A 22,551-nucleotide genomic window follows, 5' to 3' on the forward strand; every position below is an offset into this window, starting at 1 on the left:
TTTAGTAACTACCTTCACCATGCCCAAGCTTTGACTCTGCTGCTAGGAGGTAGCAACAGATTCTATGAAGACTGTAGATTACGCTTGATGCCCATACCTGACATGCTGATAACCCAAGCAACCCACTCAAAAAAGAGCTGCAGGCATGAGGCTAAGATGGGACAATCTAAGAGACACTTAGTAAAATAGCCTGTCACCTTTGTGGGCCACTGTCATTGCAAGTGTGACGAAGATGAGTGACCAGGTGAAAAGCATCCTGTGAGGTTACCTGTCACTGTTGAGAGCTCCTAGAACCCCAAAGAAGTAAGGCAGTGTATTACCCTCAAAGTGGCACCTTGAGTTGTGACCCATCACCATTGTGTGCTGCTGAATCTTCACAAGATGTGAGGCCCCTGCAAACTACCAAAGCTGCCCCTGAGAGCCCGAATCCCTTGTGTAACTATCACCACCTGGACAGAAAACACCATTGCTAGTGCAGGTGAATTAATAAAAATGATTAATGAGTATTTATATGTTTTGAATAATAAGTTTATTTATAAAATAAAAAAACGTAGAAAAATAATGCACGCATTTGAAAATGTGATCAAGAAGAATGGCCACCAATGTTAACAAAGTGTACAATCAATGATTAAATACTATGAAATGTTGAACATATGTTATACTAATGCCGTAATATGTGATATTAAAGATTAAGCAGTATGCTTTGGTGTTATCAATTGTAGGCTTTAACGTAGCAAGTTTCTTGGCCTATTTGCCAGGCCTCATGTAAAACCTGTATTTCTTAGCGTTTAATGAAATTGCTAACCAGAGAAGTTAAACTATGAATGTCTATTGTATTGTTCAAATGATCTCATAACGGAAGCTTTTCGTGTGAACCGACTGTTAAAAGATGATGTTCTTGCTAATGCAACATTTTATGTGAAATTTGTGTGAGGCTGACTTTCCCAGGACAAGAACAATGAAGATACTGACTAGGGTGGAATCTGCAACAATATTGTTACCTGACAAGCCAGATGATGAGGACATCACAAGACGAACCAATCAACAATATGAGAACAGAGTAATTTCATAATTCAAAGATTTTGGATATTAGTTTTATTGGACAGAGTGTGAACATACGATTAACTGACCAATAGGGATTTAGGGGATAGTTTAGGTAACTTTAATATTGCAACACTGCACAGACGGAAGAGGGTAATTTTTCATTCGCTCATTCTGCCCATAGTTTCCTGACTGAAAGGTTATTACTTTCTTATGTGTCTTTACTAGAGACGTGCTTCCCTTTAATGCTTAAAGAATGTGTCCTTTTAATTCTGATGCTGAAGCCTGATGCCTTGCTGATCGACTGATGTCCTGAGGACGAAGACTGATTCTGCTTTGCTGATCCACACTGAGGATAGGTATATTCCAAATTGTGATTATGATGCATTTTTGCTTTTTCTTTCTAGGTACCAACTGTACTGTTTTGATAGCACCATAGTTAGATGTTTTTCCAAACTGGTGTTACTAAATTGTTTTGCATGAAGCCCAACATGCTGATGCTAACCTGACGTTAGTTAAGGATTCTCACTAATGAATTATGATAACAGGGACTAATGCTTGGTCAATTTCTCTGCTAAACTTCATGTACTTCATTTCATTGACTCAGTTGACTTTGTTATTGATTTGCAGCATAACTTTAGAATGTGTTGTAGTTCAAGCTTTGATTAAATTGTGTTTCTTCTGCCGCTTTCGACAACCAGTGTTGTTTTTGTATGTGTTTCATTTGATTTTGAGATTAATCTACATGACCTTAGCATTCTTAATATGGGAAAATAAACATTCTAAACTTTACTAAAGGTGTGGTTATTCATGACTGAAAGGTCATGGTGCTTGACAATTACTGACTCCATTGATTATTGATTTGCTGATTGCTGATGATTATTGGTTTTTGATTATGTACTTGATCTATGGTAAGAACATCTTAATTGCGAGTCAAAAGGTTCATCGACCTATTAGCGTCCCCTTGTAAGTTTGCTTATTAAGGTCAGATGCGCAGTCAGTGAAGGTAGCAGATTGATGGTTAGTCTCCTTAAGAGCTTGTCATAAACATCCAATACAGAGTGATAACAGAGATGCTAAGAGACTGATGGTTCATCTCCCTGGGCGCTTACCATAGACGTGTAGTACACAGTAACAGGTGGACCCAGAGATGGTAGCAGCTTGATGAGTTAGTTGTTTGAGAGTTCATTATCTAAGACTCCAGAGTATATTGGAAAGTGTATGAGACACTTGGGTATATGTTGTAATCTGTTTGGTTTAGTAGGTTGATCGGGCATGGTCAACAAGTCAGGGTGTGAGTTCAAGTGAGTGAAAGAAAATTTAGACTGAGATTTGGCGAGTCCTATGTGCACCAGGACAGAACCATCGATCAGTTGAGAGTAACATTTTCAGGTAAAATTTTGCTTGCGAATCTGGGAGACCGAGAAAGAAGGAGTAGCTCTAAGTGCAGGAAGAGCCATCACTTTACATTAGTTCTGTGTGAATTGGAGTTTAGGAGGACAAGCCGCAAGACTTTGTCAGCCGCAGTATGTGTGAGTGTGTCGTCGTTAGAGCCGTGCTGGGATAGGTCGGTCAGTCAGAAGGGTCGCGCACGGATTGGCAGCCATCCGTGAGAGGAAATTGGTTGTGATCGTAGGTGAAAGGAATCTTGGGATTAAAAGTCACTTCCTAGTTTGATTTGAATAACAAAAAGGTAGAAAAAGGTAGAAAAGATTACGTTTTTCAAAGCGTTAAAAGGTGCCCTAAGGGGAGATACGTATATTACAACGAGCGTAGGCAAGGCTACACCGGCAGAAAATATACCAGCTTACTTTGTAATGGAAGAGAAGGGTGTCGCGCCATGTCTTTGGCTAAAGCTATGGTGCAAATTGACAGAGAAAGCTGGGAGCTTAGTGTTTCCTACAAATGGGGCATTCAATTTGAGGGTTTTGGAGCATTTATGGATGGTGCTAAATGAATTGAAGCCCCTTTCGAGACCAGCACAGTTTGAGGCATTAACGATTTGGGAGCTAAAAGCTAGCCAGCAACAGCAATTAAAATTTGAGAGGAGGATGAGAAAGGCAGAAAAGACTCTAGCGGAGGCTAGATGGGATTGTGTTCAAAAAGCATAGAGAATGGAAACGTAGCAAGGAATTAAGTTGTTCCCGGCAATAACACAGGAGAATGTGAAAGAAGGAAAGAAACTACTAGGAAAACTAGTAAAAGTCAGTCAAAGACTAAGGAGGCTAGAAAGTTTTCAACCGTAGAGGGGGAATCAGACGATGATGAGTTTATTACACAGTTATTGAGAGATAGACCACAACCATATACAGTACATGAGAGTGGTCCAAGTAACAGTGCTGATCCGACAGTCCCAACACAAGTTAATGGGACAGTGAGTCCGGTACAGGTTAATGCTAACCTGACACAGAATGCGGTGCAAAGTGGTCTTAATGTGCCTACTACTCCTGTAGTGCAGACCCAGATGCAACTGCCACAGGTGCAGAGAATGTATCCTGATGTGCCCATTATGGAAACGACTTCGAACTTAGTGGTGCCCACGGAGCAGGTCTTCCCGAGACCAATACTGGTTCAGCCTGAGCCGACTCCGATTTTGTTGCCCCAAGTACAGCCGCCAGTAATGCCAAGATTTACGCAAGTGACAGGGACACAGTCATATATGACTACGATGATAAATCAAAATATGGGAGTTACTCTGCCACAGAGTGTAAGTGCCAGAGCAGACCCAGATGCTATATCACTAACTTTTACTGTTGGTCTGGTGGTACCATTATTCGCACAGAAGAAGCTGACTGTAGGTGAACAGGGAACAATGTCCCAGAACCTAATGAGGGGAGTACATAAGGAACATGTTCAGGTACTTTCTCTTGTGGGTCAGACTTTTGATGGATCAAGATCATTGCTAGACTTTATTCCATTCGTAGCACTTCCAGATACGGTGACAGGGCCAAATGTTAGCCAGAACTTGAAATTATTGACACCGCAGACTCCGAATGCAGTTGCACAGCAGGTGCCACCAGTCCAAGCATGTAACATTCCATTACAAGGACTGACAGCTCAGCAATTAACTGAATGGTTAGAGAAGCTGAATACCCCAGAGAGTGCCCCTAAAGGAAAGGAGTATTTGAATTGTGCTAGACTAAGCATGGAAGCTGGTGAACTCATTGAAGGAACTATGGCGGTGAATAGGTTAGAATCCTACACAGAGGCAGAGTTGAGATATCTGTGCCCAAAGATTACGAGAGAAGTGGGCAAGGTGCATCAGAGATTAGCAGACTTGGCGGAGAAGTATGGCTTAGAGATAGAGAAAACAAAGCAATGGAAAAGGAGTTACAGATTAGATTTTGAGGCGAAAGGTTTTGAACACATGAGATCTGCCGGAATGAAGGCACACCTTAAGGAATTGCTTCAAAGTGTTCAGACCTGGGGAGCATTAGACAAATGAGAAGGCAGATGGGTAAAGAAAAGAGACAAGAGAAAAAGGGATTCTTTGGAGCTGACTGAAAATATATAGCAGGATAAAGATCCTGTAAAGATTTTACCAATGAGAAAGATTCCAGGGGGAAATTTTGTTCAGGTACCTTGGAGCAGAAGTGACATTCTGTAATTTACAAATGATTATCCAAAATTGAGAGAAAAGTCAGTAGAGTGGTATCAGCAGACAGACAGATTTGTGAAACTTGCGAAGTGTTTGTGGGAAGACTTGAACACATTGCTAGAGATAGTGGTTCCAGATGATCTGTGTGGATTGAGTGTAAGAGGAGTGTAGTGAACCAGAGAAAGAGAAGAATACAAGTGCACCGTCTCCTGAAGTAATGAAACATTACTATAAGGTGACTGAGTTTCCGAAATCGAGGATTTTGCTCAGGAAGCAAAAGAGTTAGTTAATACATGTGTATTATGAGAGATTGTTGCAGGCATTCAAAAATTACAGTGGTACAGAGACAATTGAGGTGAAAGACATGCTTCACTTTGTTTTCAGATTTGTGGAAGGATTGAGACACGAAATTAGCCAGATGATTAAGAGTCATTTGATTTGCTGGCAAGCAAAGCCGATTGATGAGATGTTGCAGTATGCGAAATACTGTAGTGATGAGATTGAGTTGAAGCACAAAAAGTTGAAAGACAAAGCGATGGTGATGCAGATCAAAGCCGCTCAAACAGGAGTGCAAGGGAATTTTTCACAGCAATTGCCACAGCAGCAGCAGGGAAACATTATGTTTGAGCCTCAGATGAGAGGTAGAGTTCGTGAATATGAATCGTGGTCCAGTCTTGAGTACTATAGTAGTTCAGAATGATGTGCAGGGAATAAAGAAGCTATTGCCATTTCATATTTGCAGAGTCACTGGACATTGGAAACGGAAGTGTCCGATGATGGTACAGGAAGGTGTTATTCAGCAGAGTAATGACATCAATTCATTCCAGAATGTGAGAGGACCGAGCGTAAGGGGTCCTAATCCAACTTTTCTGAATAATGTGAATCAAATACAGAATTTCCATCCCTTGCAGTAGGTGCAAATGCCACGTGCACAATTGTCACAGTTGCAGCCGATGCAACAGCAGGTTCCCATGGCACCTAGACAACAAATTCAAATACCTCAAGCCCCGATGGAGCAGCAACAGATGATGCTTTCTCAACAGGTCACAGGTCAGAGGCATATTAGAAATAGTAACACAGTGCACCAATTCCCGTTCCACAGTGAGAATGGAATAAATGATGAATGGACGAGTGGTAGTTCAGATGAGGAGCCATGTGTGCTTGTGACTTCCCTAGAAGTAGATCAAAGAGGACCCTATGTGAAGGGAAAGGTTATGGGTCACAGAATTTCATTCTTGGTTGACACGGGAGCTACATGCTCTACAGTGAGATGCGCAGAAGTTCCAATCTTGCCCCTTTCAGGTAGAACAGTTCAGGTCGTGTGGGTAGCAAACCAGTATTTGACAAACCTGATTACAGATTCAGTTCGTCAAGATTGGCAACTTTCAGGTATTGCATAAATTTGGAGTCTGTAATTCAAGTGTGGTATCCCTAATGGGAAGAGACTTGTTGTGTAAAACAAAGTGTTTAATTACTTGTTCAAATGATGGAATTGAGATTCAGACGAATAGTGATGATGAAGAAGAACAAGCCCCAGAAATAGAGTGTGAAACTACAAATGAGGAGTACCCTTTGATTGAGGTTTTCCTGATGTTCACAGTGAAAGAGCTTCATCCTGATTTGCAGGGAACCGTAAAGGAGAAGGTGTGGGATTTGACAGGACAAAAAGTAGTTTTGATAAAGGGAGTGGAGCCAGTCAAAGTTACTGTGAAGCCAAATGCAGTTTTCCCCCAGCTTCCGCAATACGTCAAGATGTCCTGATGAAAGTAGCACAGATAATTGCAGACTTTGTAAAGCAAGGGGTTCTGAAGGAAGTATTGTGCAGTCCATGTAACTCACCAATAATGGGTTTGAAGAAGTCCTGTGGGAAGGTTTGGATTGTTCAGGATTTGAGAAAAATAAATGAGATTGTGGTCAAATGTTGTCCCGTGGTGCGAAATCCAGCTGTGATAATGTTCCAGATTTCATGTGATGCAGAGTGGTTCACTGTCATCAATTTGTCACAGGCACTATTTTCTGTACCTCTTCATGAGGATAGCCACTTTCTCTTTTGTTTCAAATTTCTGGATCAAGTCTATTTCTGATGCATAATTCCTCAAGGGTATTCAGTGTCACCTTCCATATTCAATCAGATACTGAAAAAGAATTTGGAGTCTTTGGAATTGCCTTTCCAATCGAGCTTGGTGCAGTCAATCAATCAATCAATCAAACATTTGTAAAGCGTGCTACTCACCCTCTAGGGTCTCAGGGCACTGAAAAAGGGGTAGGTGGTTAGGATCTGCTACTGCTCGAATAGCCAGGTCTTGAGGCATTTCCTGAAGGTCAGGAGGTCCTGGGTCTGCCGTAGTGGATGGGGAGGGTGTTCCAGGTCTTGGTGGTGAGGTGGGAAAAGGATCTGCCACTGGCTGTAGTTCGATGGATGTGAGGGACGGCGGAGAGGGCAAGCTTGGCGGAGCAGAGCTGGTGGGTGGGAGCATGGAAGGTGAGTCGCTCGTTGAGGTAGGCAGGGCCCATGTTATGAAGAGCTTTGTGAGCGTGGATGAGGAGTTTTAAGGTAATCCTCTTGGTGACTGGAAGCCAGTGTAGGCCTCTGTGGTGGGCTGAGATGTGGTTGCGGCGTGGGATGTTGATGATGAGGCGTGCGAAGGCGGAGTTTCTTCTGGAGCTTGGCTATGGTTCCTGCATAGAGTGTGTTGCCGTAGTCCAGTCTGCTGTTGATGAGGGCGTGGGTGACAGTCCTTCTTGTTTCGATGGGATCCATCTGAAGATCTTGCGTCCAAAACAAGGGATGAGTGCAAATATGATACAATTGCCCTGTTGAATCATTTGGGAAAGAATGGTCGCAAAGTGTCTCTGCTGAAATCACTGAACTGTCAGAAAGTAGTGAAGTATTTGGGTCACCAGATTGAGAAGGGTTCAAGAAAAATATCCAGAGAAAGGGTTACAACCATATTGCAGATAAATCCCCCGACTACACAGAGAGATGTCAGGATGTTTTTGGGAATGGTGGGTGATTGTCGCCAATTGATTCAAAAAATTTCAGTCATTTAAAGACCACTGCAGAAGCTGACTCATAAGGAAGTCAATGATCCCACAGTGCTAGACCAGGATGAAATGAAAGCATTCACTGAATTGAGAAAGAGTTTGTACAGTGCTCCAGCATTGGGTATGCCAGATTACACAAAGCCTTTCACATTGTTTTGTCATGAACGTTATGCATGTTCTTTGTCTGTCTTGACACAGGTCCATGGAGGCGTAAACTGCCCAGTACCAAATTTTCAGCTACTTTGGACCCAGTCGCAGCAGCCTTACCTGGTTGTTTGCGTGCAGTTGCCGCTGTTGGTCAGAGCCTTACACAGTGTGAGGGCAATCTGATGGGACATCCCTTGACTGTAACGGCCCCTCGCTCTATTGAGATTCTACTGACAAGGACCAAAACCCAATATTTGACTGGTGCAAGGTTGACTAGATATGAAACGAGTATTTTGGGGTCACCAAATGTATCATTAAAAAGATGTACAGTACCTTACTTCCGAGTGAAATTGCTGAAACTGAAAATACGGAAGATGTTGCGCATGATTGTCTTGAAGTAACTGACTTATGCACAAAACCGAGACCTGACATTAGAGATACCCGATTGGAAGAAAATGACCAAATTATCTTTGTCGATGGTTCTTGTTTAAAATACATTGAGTACAGGATATGCTGTGTGCACAATTACAGGTACCTTGGAAGTCTTTTGGCTTCGAGGACTGTATTCTGCTCAAGTAGTGGAACTGGTATCCCTTACTAGAGCGTGCCATGTTTCTGCTCAGCTGAAAGTTACCATCTATACGGATAGACAGTATGGACTTGGAATAGTCCATGATTTTGGTTAGTTATGGTCACAGAGAGGTTTCCTTCTAGTTCACCGGTGAGAAATGGCAAGAGAAGAAGAATTGTTACATGCTATTCAAATGCCTGAAAAGATTGCCATGGTGAAATGCAGTGCACGTCTGAAGTCGCAGGACTATGTGTCATTGGGAAATGGATTTGCGGATCAAGTTGTAAGGTTTTCCACATTGAACTGTATATCGTTCAAAGACAAGTGGGAACTGTTACCTGAAGAAGACGAAACTTGTATAAGCTATGCATTAAAAATAATAGACAATTTTGAAGAATTAAAAGCTTTGCAGAACAATGTTGAAAGGGAGGAGAAACGTTCATGGAGCAAAATGAAATGGTTGCAAAGACAAGTTGAATTTCGGGTTTCCGAGGAGGGTCAATTGGTCTAGCCAAATAGCCTGTTATCTCAAATGGCAAGGTATTATCATGGTCGAGCAGATATTGGGAGGGATGCCATGGTTCGTTTGTTCAAACATGATTGGTTCAATCCAAAGTTTAGACAAGTTGCTGAAGCACTTTGCCATTGATGTGTCATTTGCCAACAACTAAACGCAGAAAAAGGGACAGTGGTTAATTTGAGCCACATGAGAAGAGCGGGAGGTCCATTCAGCAGAATGCAAATGGATTTTATTGAGACGCCTGTGTGTGGAGGTGTTGGAAAATGGGTTATTGGTAGGGCAGGTAGGTACCTACACCTAGCAACAAGCCACTAACTTCCACATAGGTACAGTTAGGTCTCAGTAAATTAATCCCAGCTCAACCCTTGGTAGCTTGGCAACGAGCGTCAAGGCTTAACTTAGGAGACAAAGTGTAAAGCATTCAAATATCACAAAACAGTAATTTAATAAAACACAGGAAACAGTTTAAAAATCCAAAACCAATTTATAAAAATAGTTTATATTTTTATCTTTAAAATGACACAAAAACAATTAAAATCAGTTCAGGGGAACCGGAGATATGAATTTTTTAAGAATTATTACTTTTCTAGCGCTTAGAAACAAAAAGCACCAATCGGGTCATCTGGTTGCACCTCGACCGGGGCAAATTCAAACTTTCAGGCCGACCACGATGGAGCCCTGCTCGGCTACAGGTCGCGGGAGGCCTCGGTTAAAAAGTTACCTTCTGACTTAGTCTTTATTTTGAAGTTTTTCTTCACCGGGACGAACCTGCCAGTTGAATCCGACCTCCTGGAGCCCTTGTCCGGATACGCGATGTGGGTTTCCTCAGTGGAGACTTTTACCTTCGGACTTAGTCGTTTTTTTGAGATGAAAATCCTTCGACCGGGGTAAACCTGGATCTTGATCCGACGTCTATGGAGCCCTTCTCGGATACGATGGCTGGGAGGTCCCGGTCAACTTTTTACGTTCGGACTTAGTCTCTTTTTTGGATGTTTTTCTTTACCGGGACGAACCACGAAGTCAGGCCGGGTCGCGGTTGAGGCAAGCCGGCTAGAATTTCCGCGGCGGGTCGGTCCCTCTCTGGAGCTTTTTTCCAAAAATTCTCAAATCTTTTCCAAACTTCTGGGGCTTCACCCAGATGTTCTTTTAAGGTTCTTTTGGGGTCCACAGCTCACCCCAAGGGTCCAGAAGTTCTGTGATGGTCCTTGGGGGGTGCGGACTTCAACTCCCAGAATGCACCTGGCGCAAACTCCTTTTTGGCCACTGGACAGTGGTCAGCTGGTCGCTTTCTTCAGGAGTTGGTGCAGGGGACTCTGGTTAGCAATTTTTCACCTGTAGCAAACAGGGAGTCCCTCCTTGAACCAGTTGAAGCCAGGCAAAGTCCTTCTTGTGGTGAAGCCCAAGTGTGCAGCTGGTGCAGTCCTTCTGAGTGCAGGGTCCAGGTGCAGGCCAGGGGTCCAGCAGGGCAGTCCTTCTTCTTCTTTAGTTCCTTTCTTGTTGAATTCTGGAGGGGATCTGAGGCGTGGGTGCAGGTCTGCCAGTTTTATCCTTGCTCCTGGGTGAAAAGCAGGGGGGCCCTGGTTCTCCAATCAGGAACAGGGTCGTCCCCCTGTGATGACCACTTCCTGGGAAGTGTGGCAAAAATCCATCCCAGAAGGCAACAGTCTCTAAAAATCCAACATGGATGAATCTGATTTTTGGAGGTTACATCTGGCTGAGCCCACCCACTGGTGTGGCTAAAAATCATAAACACACCCCTCTCCTGCCCTCTCCTAATCTAATCAAGGGGGCACCTAATTGTCTGGGGTTGCAGGATGTGGGGGTGTTGCTGGGTGCTGCAAATGTCCTTCTCTGCCTTTGAAGACCAGTTTGGCAGCCCTCCCCCTTCCTGCCTCACCATCTGCTGAGGGGAGATTCTCTCCCCCAAGCAAATTCCTTTGTGTGAAGCCTGGCCACTTCACACCTCATCAAGGCAGCCTGGCAGAAGCTGCTGCAGGCTGGCCAATCAGAGCACAGCAGCAAAAACAATGCAGAGCTGAAATTGGCAACTTTTTAGGTAAAGTCTAAACTTTTTACCTGAACTAGTCATATTAAATCCAACAACTGGAAGTTGTAGGATTTATTACAACAATTAATTTGATACCAAATTCTTGGTATGCAACATTTAAGGAGACTTTAAAATTTAAAATAAAGTCTGCCCATTCTAGCCTATGAAGGCCATTTACTTCAATGAGGGAAAAACGAATTTGGCTGTTTTTACCTCTCCAGGGCTTATAAATCTATTTTTATAAAGTCCCTGCTTATAGTTACATGGCACCCAGCCCTAGGGGCACATAGGGCACACCTTAGGGGTGACTTATATGTAAAAATAAGGTAGTTTAAGACTTTGGAAGTACCTTTAATTCCAAAGTCGAATTTGCATATAACTTTAATTTAAAAGCAGCCAGCAAGGCAGGCTTGCTTTTAAAATGACACTGGGCACCTCAGCAATGCACCTAGGTGTGCACCACCTATGCTGTGGTCCCTAAACCTACATGCCCTACCATATACTAGGGACTTGTAGGTAGGTTAACTTAGCCAATTATAATTAGCCTAATTTGCATATCCATTATACACAGAGGACAGGCCCTCGGACTGGTTAGCAGTACCCAGGGCAGCATCAAAGTCAGGAAAACACCAGCAAAAAGAGGAAAATGGGGGCAAAAAGTTATGGGGCCTCTGCAATCAGCCCTGTTTTCTCACACAACCCCCCCCCCCCAGCCCACACGCCCAGGAGACTCAGCCCAACCCTGGGAGAGTCTTCCTGGCTTGTTAGGCGAGTAAGACAGTGAAGAAAACTGGCTGTCCCTTTGCAGGGCCTACTCTGCCTTATATCCTCCTGTCAGGGTCACTCCCTATGGGTAGTGAAGCCATCCCAACAGTAAAAGGACCCAACTCAAACTGAAACTTTCCTCTAGGGGTGTAGGAGGCTGGACTGGCTTGTAGTGAGTACCAAGGGGTACTTGCACCTTGCACCAGGCCCAGTTATCCCTTATTAGTGTGTAGGGTGTCTAGCAGCTTAGGCTGATAGATAATGGTAGCTTAGCAGAGCAGCTTAGGCTGAACTAGGAGACGTGTGAAGCTACCACAGTACCACTTAGTGTCATATGCACAATATCATAAGAAAACACAATACACAGTTATACTAAAAATAAAGGTACTTTATTTTTATGACAATATGCCAAAGTATCTTAGAGTGTATCCTCAGTGAGAGGATAGGAAATATACACAAGATATATATACACAATAGCAAAAATATGCAGTATAGTCTTAGAAAACAGTGCAAACAATGTATAGTTACAATAAGATGCAATGGGGAAACATAGGGATAGGGGCAACACAAACCATATACTCCAAAAGTGGAATGCGAACCACGAATGGACCCCAAACCTATGTGACCTTGTAGAGGGTCGCTGGGACTATTAGAAAATAGTGAGAGTTAGAAAAATAACCCTCCCCAAGACCCTGAAAAGTGAGTGCAAAGTGCACTAAAGTTCCCCTAAGTACAAAGTAGTCGTGTTAGAGGAATAATGCAGGAAAGACACAAACCAGCAATGCAACAACTGTGGATTTCCAATCTAGGGTACCTGTGGAACAAGGGGACCAAGTCCAAAAGTCACAAGCAAGTCGGAGATGGGCAGATGCCCAGGAAATGCCAGCTGTGGGTGCAAAGAAGCTTCGACTGGACAGAAGAAGCTGAGGTTTCTGCAGGAACGAAAAGGGCTAGAGACTTCCCCTTTGGTGGACGGATCCCCCTCGCCTTGGAGAGTTGTGCAGAAGTGTTTTCCCGCCAAAAGAACGCTAACAAGCCTTGCTAGCTGCAAATTGTACGGTTAGCGTTTTTGGACGCTGCTGAGCCCCAGGAGGGACCAGGAGGTCGCAAATTGGACCTGAAGAGAGAGGGGACGTCGAGCAAGACAAAGAGCCCTCACTGAAGCAGGTATCTCCCGGAAAAGTGCCAGAAACAGGCACTACGAGGATGCGTGAAATGGTGCTCGCCGAAGTTGCACAAAGGAGTCCCACGTCGCCGGAGACCAACTTAGAAAGTCGTGCAATGCAGGTTAGAGTGCCGTGGATCCAGGCTTGGCTGTGCACAAAGGATTTCCGCCGGAAGTGCACAGGGGCCGCAGTAGCTGCAAAGTTGCGGTTCCCAGCAATGCAGCCCAGCGAGGTGAGGCAAGGACTTACCTCCACCAAACTTGGGCTGAAGAGTCACTGGACTGTGGGGGTCACTTGGACAGAGTTGCTGGATTCGAGGGACCTCGCTCGTCGTGCTGAGAGGAGACCCAAGGGACCGGTAATGCAGCTTTTTGGTGCCTGCGGTTGCAGGGGGAAGATTCCGTCGACCCACGGGAGATTTCTTCGGAGCTTCTGGTGCAGAGAGGAGGCAGACTACCCCCACAGCATGCACAAGCAGGAAAACAGTCGAGAAGGCAGCAGGATCAGCGTTACAGAGTTGCAGTAGTCGTCTTTGCTACTATGTTGCAGGTTTGCAGGCTTCCAGCGCGGTCAGCAGTCGATTCCTTATCAGAAGGTGAAGAGAGAGATGCAGAGGAACTCGGCTGAGCTCATGCATTCGTTATCTAAAGTTTCCCCAGAGACAGAGACCCTAAATAGCCAGAAAAGAGGGTTTGGCTACCTAGGAGAGAGGATAGGCTACTAACACCTGAAGGAGCCTATCAGCAGGAGTCTCTGACGTCACCTGGTGGCACTGGCCACTCAGAGCAGTCCAGTGTGCCAGCAGCACCTCTGTTTCCAAGATGGCAGAGGTCTGGAGCACACTGGAGGAGCTCTGGACACCTCCCAGGGGAGGTGCAGGTCAGGGGAGTGGTCACTCCCCTTTCCTTTGTCCAGTTTCGTGCCAGAGCAGGGCTAAGGGGTCCCCTGAACCGGTGTAGACTGGCTTATGCACAATTGGGCACCTCTGTGCCCAACAAAGCATTTCCAGAGGCTGGGGGAGGCTACTCCTCCCCTGTCTTCACACCATTTTCCAAAGGGAGAGGGTGTCACACCCTCTCTCAGAGGAAGTTCTTTGTTCTGCCATCCTGGGCCAGGCCTGGCTGGACCCCAGGAGGGCAGCTGCCTGTCTGAGGGGTTGGCAGCAGCAGCAGCTGCAGTGAAACCCCAGGAAGGGCAGTTTGGCAGTACCAGGGTCTGTGCTACAGACCACTGGGATCATGAGATTGTGCCAACTATGCCAGGATGGTATAGAGGGGGCAATTCCATGATCATAGACATGTTACATGGCCATATTCGGAGTTACCATGGTGAAGCTACATATAGGTAGTGACCTATATGTAGTGCATGCGTGTAATGGTGTCCCCGCACTCACAAAGTTCAGGGAATTGGCTCTGAACAATGTGGGGGCACCTTGGCTAGTGCCAGGGTGCCCTCACACTAAGTAACTTTTACCTGGTAAAGGTTAGACATATAGGTGACTTATAAGTTACTTAAGTGCAGTGTAAAATGGCTGTGAAATAACGTGGACGTTATTTCACTCAGGCTGCAGTGGCAGGCCTGTGTAAGAATTGTCAGAGCTTCCTATGGGTGGCAAAAGAAATGCTGCAGCCCATAGGGATCTCCTGGAACCCCAATACCCTGGGTACCTCAGTACCATATACTAGGGAATTATAAGGGTGTTCCAGTAAGCCAATGTAAATTGGTAAAATTGGTCACTAGCCTGTTAGTGACAATTTGAAAGTAATGAGAGAGCATAACCACTGAGGTTCTGGTTAGCAGAGCCTCAGTGAGACAGTTAGGCACCACACAGGGAACATATACATGCACACCTATGAGCACTGGGGCCCTGTGTGACAGGGTCCCAGTGACACATACATATAGGCCACAAACCTATGAGCACTGGGGTCCTGACCAGCAGGATCCCAGTGACACATAACAACCATACTGAAAACATAGGGGGTTATTCTAACTTTGGAGGAGTGTTAATCCGTCCCAAAAGTGACGGTAAAGTGACGGATTTACCACCAGCCGTATTACAAGTCCATTATATCCTATGGAACTCGTAATACGGCTGGTGGTATATCCGTCACTTTACCGTCACTTTTGGGACGGATTAACACTCCTCCAAAGTTAGAATAACCCCCATAGTGTTTTCACTATGAGCACTGAGGCCTGGCTATCAGGATCCCAGTGAGACAGTGAAAACAGTGACAAACACCCTGACATACACTCACAAACAGGCCAAAAGTGGGGGTAACAAGGCTAGAAAGAGGCTACCTTCTCACACAACCCCCCCCCCCCCAAACGAAGGACAATAAGGCTAACCTTGGCCAGTTGAGACTTTATTGTCTAAGTGGTGATAAGTAGAGAGTAGCTCTGCAATAGACTGGTTACTCCCTTTATCATCCACTATATGGTTACTTCCCTGTGGGGATGTAAACCACCCTGTTTGAAGTTTTTTTAGCTAAGCAACAATGTGAAGATGTATTTTCAGAGTTTCTATCAGTAAGTTTTAGTTTAGAGCAGTGGGAATTGTCCACTGAACCTATTTGTAATGATGGAAATGCCAGACAGGGATGCTGTCTCAATAAAGCCATAGCTGGGCAAAAACTTTGTCCATATGGCTGGAAGGGAGAACAGGGATGCTGTTTCTCTTTAGTTGGAGCAGGGCAGGGATGCTGTCCTATGAGCTCCACACTAGGGCAGGGATGCTGTCCTAAGTGTTGTGAGGCAGTGCAGGGTTTCTGCACTAAAGTTTCTCTGGGAGGGTTGGAGGGATGCTCCATGTTAACTAAAATGGTGCTCTTTTTGTCACCAATGTTAGTTATCCCAGAGAGGTACTTCTACCTCAGGGAGTCCAGCTTTGCCAGCTGATGATTCCCTTGGAACAGGTGCCACCCCAGGAGAGGTGTCTCCCACCACAGGAATGGTATCCTGAATGGTAGGGTGGTTAGGGGATACTGTGATACCCTTTTTACCTGTTGATGGAGAGGGATCCTGAGTTTTCAGGCCTTCTCTCCTTTGCTTTTTCATTTCAGTAGAAATGAGAGGGAATAATTCCTCAGGGATGCCCAGCATGGCTGCATGGGCATAAAACTCTACATCAGCCCAACCTGAGGCCTCTAGGTCATTACCTAAGAGACAGTCTACAGGTAAGCTAGGTGATACCACCACCTGCTTAGGGCCAGTAACTCCACCCCAACTAAACTGAATTATAGCTAAGGGAAGAAACTTAGTGGAGTTATGGACATCAATAATCTTATACTGTTGTCCAATGATGTGTTGATCAGGGTGCACTAGGTTTTCAGTCACCAAAGTGAAACTGGCACCTGTGTCCCTGTAGGCCAAGGCCTCAACACCATTTATTGAAACTGTCTGCCTGTACTTATCCATTGTAAGGGGACAAGCAGCCAGTGTGGCAAGGCCAATGCCACTAGGTGTGACAGAAACTGTCTTGGGAGTGGCTACCCCAGTTTCTACTATGGACCCAAAAGTGAACCCAACTACACCCTTCACTTGACTGTTGCCAGCAGTCCCACCACTAGTACCACTACTGCTAGGGGCACTAGAGCTTGATGTATTAGTGGTGGTAGGCTCAGGGGGTTTACCTGGACAGGACTTATCCCCTGGCCTATGGCCTCTATTTTTACACACAAAGCACCAAGGCTTTTTAATGTGTGCAGGTTGGGAAGAAGAGGAAGAATTTGTTTTATCCCCACCCTCTGAAGAGTGTTTAAGATTTGAAGTGGGATCTTTGGTTTTACCCTTATCCCCATGCTTATCTTGAGATTTTTCACCATCTTTCTTCTTATTGCCATCTTTGTCACCCCCTGTATGAACTTTTCTGTTCACCCTTGTTCTGACCCATTTGTCTGCCTTCTTTCCCAATTCTTGGGGAGAGGTCAGATCAGAGTCTACCAGGTACTGGTGCAACAAATCAGACACACAATTATTAAGTATATGCTCTCTCAGGATTGTGTTATACAGGCTTTCATAATCAGTAACTTTACTGCCATGTAACCACCCCTCCAAGGCCTTCACTGAATGGTCAATGAAATCAACCCAATCTTGTGAAGACTCCTTTTTGGTCTCTCTGAACTTTATCCTGTACTGTTCAGTGGTTAAGCCATAACCATCCAGGAGTGCATTCTTAAGAACTTGGAAATTATTAGCATCATTTTCTTTCACAGTAAGGAGCCTATCCCTACCTTTTCCACTAAATGATAGCCATAGGATAGCAGCCCACTTCCTTTGAGGGACATCCTGTACAACACAGGCCCTCTCAAGTGCAGCAAACCACTTGTTAATGTCATCCCCCTCCTTATAAGGGGGAACTATCTTGTGCAGATTCCTGGAATCATGCTCTTTTGCAGGATGACTATGGGGAATACTGCTGCTGCCACCATGGGTATCTAAACCCAACTTCTGTCTTTCCTTCTCTAATTCAAAAGACTGTCTATCCAAATCCAGCTGTTGCTTTTTAAGCTTCAGTCTGGTTTGTTCCACCCTCAACTTATTGAGTTCCCTCTCTAACATTCTGTCATCAGGGTTGGTGGGAGGGACATTTCTAGAAACAGAGCTATGATGGGAATGAACAGAAGGAGACCTGTCCCTTACAGAAGCCACCCTAACAGCTTGGTTTACAGAAACATTACTACCAGTATGGTGAGAATAAATGCTTTTGCTATGATGTGAGACAACACTATTTATATGGTGTGGCTCATCATCATTACCATCTATGCTAGACTGTCTAGTAATGGGCAGGCTAGGAAGTTTCTTTCCTGAATCTTTTCCTGGGGGAGTCCCTGAATCAGATTGAGAACTATTAGGTACTTTTTCAACAGATGAGGCACCTATGGCCTTATCCTGTTCTCTAAGCATATTAAGTAACAGTTCCAAGGAAGGATTCTTCCCTACACTCAAACCTCTCTCTATACAGAGACTCCTTGCTCTTTTCCAGCTAAGGTTGTCATATGCAAGTTTGGACAGATCAACATTTTGGCCTGTGCCAGACATTTTTTAGAGAGAGTTAAAGTGATAGAAAAAGAGAAAAAAGTTTTCAGAACTTTTTGGAAAGACAGAAAAAACTTTTTAAACTTTTAAGAACTTTTTAGAAAGTTTAGAAGTTCTTTTCAGCACTTAGAAAAGAGTGAAAAGAGGAAATGCAAAACTTTTTGGCTATGTGTATATACACTGACCTTGTTTTGTATATTTTTCTCTTATGAAAAGTACAATGACAAGAGTGGTAAGTAGTCTCAAGCACTTATCCCACCACTGCACAACCAATGTAGGAGGCTGGACTGGCTTGTAGTGAGTACCAAGGGGTACTTGCACCTTGCACCAGGCCCAGTTATCCCTTATTAGTGTATAGGGTGTCTAGCAGCTTAGGCTGTTAGATAATGGTAGCTTAGCAGAGCAGCTTAGGCTGAACTAGGAGACGTGTGAAGCTACCACAGTACCACTTAGTGTCATATGCACAATATCATAAGAAAACACAATACACAGTTATACTAAAAATAAAGGTACTTTATTTTTATGACAATATGCCAAAGTATCTTAGAGTGTATCCTCAGTGAGAGGATAGGAAATATACACAAGATATATATACACAATAGCAAAAATATGCAGTATAGTCTTAGAAAACAGTGCAAACAATGTATAGTTACAATAGGATGCAATGGGGAAACATAGGGATAGGGGCAACACAAACCATATACTCCAAAAGTGGAATGCGAACCACGAATGGACCCCAAACCTATGTGACCTTGTAGAGGGTCGCTGGGACTATTAGAAAATAGTGAGAGTTAGAAAAATAACCCTCCCCAAGACCCTGAAAAGTGAGTGCAAAGTGCACTAAAGTTCCCCTAAGGACAAAGTAGTTGTGTTAGAGGAATAATGCAGGAAAGACACAAACCAGCAATGCAACAACTGTGGATTTCCAATCTAGGGTACCTGTGGAACAAGGGGACCAAGTCCAAAAGTCACAAGCAAGTCGGAGATGGGCAGATGCCCAGGAAATGCCAGCTGCGGGTGCAAAGAAGCTTCGACTGGACAGAAGAAGCTGAGGTTTCTGCAGGAACGAAAAGGGCTAGAGACTTCCCCTTTGGTGGACGGATCCCTCTCGCCTTGGAGAGTCGTACAGAAGTGTTTTCCCGCCGAAAGAACGCTAACAAGCCTTGCTAGCTGCAAATTGTGCAGTTAGCATTTTTGGACGCTGCTGAGCCCCAGGAGGGACCAGGAGGTCGCAAATTGGACCTGAACAGAGAGGGGACGTCGAGCAAAACAAAGAGCCCTCACTAAAGCAGGACGTACCCGGAAAAGTGCCAGAAACAGGCACTACGAGGATGCATGAAACGGTGCTCGCCGAAGTTGCACAAAGGAGTCCCACGTCGCCGGAGACCAACTTAGAAAGTCGTGCAATGCAGGTTAGAGTGCCGTGGACCCAGGCTTGGCTGTGCACAAAGGATTTCCGCCGGAAGTGCACAGGGGCCGGAGTAGCTGCAAAGTTGCGGTTCCCAGCAATGCAGCCCAGCGAGGTGAGGCAAGGACTTACCTCCACCAAACTTGGGCTGAAGAGTCACTGGACTGTGGGGGTCACTTGGACAGAGTCGCTGGATTCGAGGGACCTCGCTCGTCGTGCTGAGAGGAGACCCAAGGGACAGGTAATGCAGCTTTTTGGTGCCTGCGGTTGCAAGCGGAAGATTCCGTCGACCCACAGGAGATTTCTTCGGAGCTTCTGGTGCAGAGAGGAGGCAGACTACCCCCACAGCATGCACAAGCAGGAAAACAGTCGAGAAGGCGGCAGGATCAGCGTTACAGAGTTGCAGTAGTCGTCTTTGCTACTATGTTGCAGGTTTGCAGGCTTCCAGCGCGGTCAGCAGTCGATTCCTTATCAGAAGGTGAAGAGAGAGATGCAGAGGAACTCGGCTGAGCTCATGCATTCGTTATCTAAAGTTTCCCCAGAGACAGAGACCCTAAATAGCCAGAAAAGAGGGTTTGGCTACCTAGGAGAGAGGATAGGCTACTAACACCTGAAGGAGCCTATCAGCAGGAGTCTCTGACGTCACCTGGTGGCACTGGCCACTCAGAGCAGTCCAGTGTGCCAGCAGCACCTCTGTTTCCAAGATGGCAGAGGTCTGGAGCACACTGGAGGAGCTCTGGACACCTCCCAGGGGAGGTGCAGGTCAGGGGAGTGGTCACTCCCCTTTCCTTTGTCCAGTTTCGCGCCAGAACAGGGCTAAGGGGTCCCCTGAACCGGTGTAGACTGGCTTATGCAGAATTGGGCACCTCTGTGCCCAACAAAGCATTTCCAGAGGCTGGGGGAGGCTACTCATCCCCTGTCTTCACACCATTTTCCAAAGGGAGAGGGTGTCACACCCTCTCTCAGAGGAAGTTCTTTGTTCTGCTATCCTGGGCCAGGCCTGGCTGGACCCCAGGAGGGCAGCTGCCTGTCTGAGGGGTTGGCAGCAGCAGCAGCTGCAGTGAAACCCCAGGAAGGGCAGTTTGGCAGTACCAGGGTCTGTGCTACAGACCACTGGGATCATGGGATTGTGCCAACTATGCCAGGATGGTATAGAGGGGGCAATTCCATGATCATAGACATGTTACATGGCCATATTCGGAGTTACCATGGTGAAGCTACATATCGGTAGTGACCTATATGTAGTGCACGCGTGTAATGGTGTCCCCGCACTCACAAAGTTCAGGGAATTGGCTCTGAACAATGTGGGGGCACCTTGGCTAGTGCCAGGGTGCCCTCACACTAAGTAACTTTGCACCTAACCTTTACCAGGTAAAGGTTAGACATATAGGTGACTTATAAGTTACTTAAGTGCAGTGTAAAATGGCTGTGAAATAACGTGGACGTTATTTCACTCAGGCTGCAGTGGCAGGCCTGTGTAAGAATTGTCAGAGCTCCCTATGGGTGGCAAAAGAAATGCTGCAGCCCATAGGGATCTCCTGGAACCCCAATACCCTGGGTACCTCAGTACCATATACTAGGGAATTATAAGGGTGTTCCAGTAAGCCAATGTAAATTGGTAAAATTGGTCACTAGCCTGTTAGTGACAATTTGAAAGTAATGAGAGAGCATAACCACTGAGGTTCTGGTTAGCAGAGCCTCAGTGAGACAGTTAGGCACCACACAGGGAACATATACATGCACACCTATGAGCACTGGGGCCCTGTGTGACAGGGTCCCAGTGACACATACATATAGGCCACAAACCTATGAGCACTGGGGTCCTGACCAGCAGGATCCCAGTGACACATAACAACCATACTGAAAACATAGTGTTTTCACTATGAGCACTGAGGCCTGGCTATCAGGATCCCAGTGAGACAGTGAAAACAGTGACAAACACCGTGACATACACTCACAAACAGGCCAAAAGTGGGGGTAACAAGGCTAGAAAGAGGCTACCTTCTCACAAGGGGGGTCTTCCTCCTCTCTCTCTGCCAACTTGGGTAGTGAGGTGCCCACCTCCCCTACTCCAAACTTTGCTAGGGCAACACCTAGCTTACCCAAAGAGGTCACCCAACACTTGAGCAACCCCACCATGACCAATAGGGTCAGGGGGCCTACTTTGCTATTGGCCCTGGGGTCTGCCTCCCAGGCCAAGTACAGTGCTGCCAGGAAGGCTAGCACCCAGCAGAGGCTACTGACAGCTGTCAGTACCCAGAACCACACCCTAAGCTCTCCACTGACAGGTGGTTGAGCTGCTTTAGGGGCAACTTTGGGGTCCTGGCACCCCTCTTGCTGTATAGAGTGGGGGGCTACCACCTCCTGTGGCAGACACCCTCCTTCCACTCTCCCTTCTGTCAGTGGAGGGGCAACACCTTGCATCTGGACAGCTGCCTGACTACTCAGGACTTCCTTGGGGTCAGGTGAGGCCTCACCAGTGCCAACTCTGGGCTCCCCCCTTACTGGGGCAGAAGGCCCTTGGCTCCCTGGATCTCTCTTTAAGAGTGGCCTACCCTTCCTTTTCTTCTTTCCTATTCTTGGGGACCCCTGTCTCCTAACTGTAGGGACTGACTCCCCAGGACTTTGGGTTGGGGGGGCGCACTGGGCGACCACCCCATCTGTGACCAGACTCACCTCTGGGAGGTCATTGCCCAGGATACAATCTAGGGGAAGGTCAGCACTGACTACCACCCTAATCCAGTCAAGGATACCCTCCCTCTCTAGGGGCACTATGGCTACAGGTTTGGAGGTGACCTCCCCTGTGGCTATCCTGACTTTCTTTGTCTTTCCTGGGACATACATGTCTGGGGTCACTAACCGGTCACTCACTATAGTGTGACTGGCACAGGTGTCTCTCAGGCCAGTGGTAGGGATCCCATTCACTTGAATGTGGTGGAAGTGCCTACTCCCACCCTCAGGGATCACCAGCTTACCATCTGGTCCTGTCTCCCAGCACAATGCTAGGAGGACTTCATCATCTGAGGAATCCTCCTCTATGGCTACACTGGACAGCCCAGTGCTAACCACCTTCCTTGGACAGGCTGCATCTCCTCTGAAGTGACCTGTCTGCTGACAGTCAAAGCAAGCCCTACTGTCCAAGAGTTTTTTTAACCCTGGGTCTCCCTGTCTCTGCTTGTCAGAGTGGGAGTGGGATTTACTCTCCTCCT

The sequence above is a fragment of the Pleurodeles waltl genome, chromosome 2_2 (genome assembly GCF_031143425.1).
Source record: "Pleurodeles waltl isolate 20211129_DDA chromosome 2_2, aPleWal1.hap1.20221129, whole genome shotgun sequence".
In the NCBI taxonomy this organism is placed as follows: Eukaryota; Metazoa; Chordata; class Amphibia; order Caudata; family Salamandridae; genus Pleurodeles; species Pleurodeles waltl.